Raw genomic sequence first — 3741 nt, forward strand, 5'->3', positions numbered from 1 at the left:
TTTCTTTCTTTCTTTCTTTCTTTCTTTCTTTCTTTCTTTCTTTCTTTCTTTCTTTGCATTCCATCTTCTTTTCATAACCTCTCACAACACTTAAAATAGTCTACGAGTTCCTTGTGTATTGTCATTGATTTTTATTTGGATAGAAGATAAGAAAGATGAACTATGGTACATACATTTTTAGATATAGAATATGCTTGCTCTTTTAGTATACATAATTCAGAAGAAGTAAGCATTATGCCAAAGACTGATTGCTACTATTTTTGAATCAGCAGAAGTATCTTACTACATCATGGCCACCAAAGTAAATTTCTAATAGTTATTTCTTCATCCTTAAAACATTTCAAAGTTCAACAAAGACAGTGAGTACTAGTATTTTTATATAGTCTATAAAAATACAAAGTGCAACAATATGAAATAATAATATAACAGTCTTACTCTCCTATTCTGTGTAGGTACGATTTTACTCCATCAATCATTTTAGGATACTCATGAAATTCAAAGAAAAGTGATTGTTTTATTTTATTTTGGAGCAATGATCATTGTTCCAAAAATGAACAATCAGAAGGTTCTTTCAACACAAAATGTAAAGCACGTACCAGATTGATTGACTACTTTAAATAAAGTACTATGAGAAAGTCTCAAGGGAGTCAAACTAATGATCACTAAATATTGTACTTAATGCTTGGTCCCCCTGCAGCATGTTGAAGACAGCTCTTCAGTGGTGCTTTGAAGCAACACTAGCACCCATGGGTTAGATACTTGGAATGCACTTCATTCCTAGAGTGAATATATGCATCTCAAGATTAAAGTCCAAAATCAATAAGACAGTAGGATGTTGTCAACTGCTGACTAAGAGCTATCATCAAACTGATGGAGAAGCCACTATGTATAAAAATAAATGCTATGTTCTAGCCACAGAGCGTGATGAAGATAAACACCAGTTTCTCTAGTGCAGCTACTGCAATCATTAAAGAATCAATGGCAAATTAAACTGCACAAATCCTTAGAGAGAAAAGGAAGGTGGGGGGAGCTTAGAAGTAAATGCAAAGCGCTTCAAATCAATTTCTCATCCTAACCATTGAGAGAGTCATTAGTATTGCTCATGTATAGGCAAAAGGATACAGTGACATGAAGATTCTGCTTTCTTTTCACTTTAATTATAAACTGACTCTAGCAGAACAAGTTTTAAGACTCATATTTCTAGAATTAAAACTGAAAAATAGCTTTATATAATTTTTTTAACTATCTAGAATTCTGTTTGCATATTACTCCTATTTTGCAGTTAAAATAAAAACCGTCTATATCAAGCACTTTTCCAGAAGTGTACAATTCACAATGATAGTTCTTTAAAAGTACACTCATGTGTACCAAGACAAAGAAAGGCCATTTTCAAACAAAAGCAATTTTCAAAATGCTCTGCTCATATTAGCTCAGCCAGATGAATTCTCTGCCCAATTGACCTTCAATCATATTGTTCATTTTATCATTTTGATGAAAATTAGTGAGACACATGATGTTTGGGCATCCTAGCTGAAAGCACATACAGTTGCAGACAGATATTTCTGAACAATGTCATCCTTCAACTACCATGCCATGGAAACACACATTAATAGTCTCCCTGTTCTCATAAGGCTTGTCTCAGATAAGTGAGATTTCTTTCAACACAGGAAAAATGAAAAAAAAAGTCCTACCATTTTCTCTAATGTTACACATAAAACTGGTTTGCTTAACACGTTGAAAGGGAGATTAGTGTAAGAATTAACAGTGAGAAAAAAATACAGAGCAGGGAAATGGCCAGAGATGGAACAGCAGATGCAACAATTATTGAATTTGACAATTTAACTAAGTTTATAGCAAGTGAGGTGTCCTTACACAATCTTCCTGCATAATCTCCTCTGCTTTCAGAAGATACCATTGAGAAAAGACTCTTTCTCATGTGCTTAACGTGATGGAAAAAGGTTGTCTTTTGATGTTATTGTTTATTCTCTGACTAAAAACTTAACTGAAGTCAGGTAAACAGAAAGTTAAAGGGGAAACACACTGCGATATGTCCACATGCCAGTCAGTAGGAATGCCTGAAGAGGTTTAGAATATATTTAGAAAATATTTAGAATGAAAGAATTTATTCAAAGGAACACGATTTTCAATTGGAATTAATAGTTTCAATGTAGCACAAAACAATATTATCAACAAAATATATACTAAGATGACCATGCCTATATATTTGTCCTTTTCTGTTTGTTTGTCTAATTTTTTGAGAATCTTTGAGTGCCATAATATAGTACAAAAATGAGGAAGGTGGTAGGTATCTAATACAGATAAAGTAAGGATGGTGATAGGTAGCTAATGCAAATTTTCCACTATAATACAGGGCACTGTCCAAAATAAGTTAAATATGCAAAGCTGAAGGCATTACTCTAGAAGATAAGAAAGGATTTTCTATGAAGATATTTAAAAGAGAGAGAACAATATAATGGGTTTCTGAAACACTGAAAAATGTCTAATATCACTGAAAATATTTGAAACGGGCCTGAGAATAGAAGTTATGGATTGAGACAAACAGCTTAAATATTATTGGAAAAGTAGGGAATTCTATACCAACGGAGTGCATTAGAAAGATTTGGAGACCATAGCCTTTCTGTTTAAAGATCAATAAACATGAAACTACTGTGTAGTGGACCTGCAGGAGGTGTGACTTGAGAGAGAGGCAGATTGTAATGAGCTTTAGTGGAAAAGATGCTTAAAAGAGGCTGCCTTGAGAGAGACCATTTTCTTTGACCTAAGTTCAGTGAACTTAAAGAAGGATCATACAATTCATGAGGTTTTTCAGTTTCTAGTACAATATTTATTAAATCTCTCACACTGCCTGCTATGTAGCAAGGACTAAATGTTTGCTGAAATAGTGCTCAGTTGAATTGACAGAGTAATATGAAGCTGAAGTAATCTACTTGCAGAGTAACACAAGTGCCAACATAAAATTTGTATCTTTCATTAAGACCCTCTACCTGTGATGTTCACTTTTTATATTGACAGGAAATCATCACACATGAATAGAGAGCTCTTCCCACTATACTTATCAATATTGGCCAGAAGAAAATGTATTCAATTTTTTGTTCTTACTTTATATACAAATCAATATCAAAGACACTTCCTTGAATATATATGGAAATCTAAAAATGTATGCAATAGTGTTATGAAACAGGTTGTTGCATCACTTTAAATAGGTGTGATATTTAAATTTAGAACTCTTACGTGGGGATTGCTTTTTTAGTGATTAAATAACTATGTCTTTGTATCAAAGAATGCTATTAATTTCTAAACTGTGAGTGTATTACACATTAATACTTAAATGAGCTGTAAATTTTTCAATTACTTAAGAACAAATAGCTCTAGAGGTATCATTATCCAAAATGTACATAGAGTCTAGTCAGTCCGAGCAATTGCCTTCACTTTCGTTGGCCTAGTTTATGGAGATACAGCATCAGGGTGAGCACAACGTGAGCAAGCATTACATTTCAGACTATTAATTAATTATAGGAAGAATGACATTAAGGAAGAAGCAGAAGACTGAGTCACAGGTAATTTCCAAATGTCAACATGCACAAAGACATAACAAAAGATTCATACACAAAAGATGGTGAATGAAAAAGGAGAAAAAAAATTTTCCAACTGGCAATTGTGTGGCATACATTCTAGAAGGCAAAGGTTTGAAAGACATTTAGCTTAAAACCATTCAGTGTT

Source organism: Grammomys surdaster, unplaced genomic scaffold (assembly GCF_004785775.1).
Source record: "Grammomys surdaster isolate TR1022 unplaced genomic scaffold, NIH_TR_1.0 126115, whole genome shotgun sequence".
In the NCBI taxonomy this organism is placed as follows: domain Eukaryota; kingdom Metazoa; phylum Chordata; class Mammalia; order Rodentia; family Muridae; genus Grammomys; species Grammomys surdaster.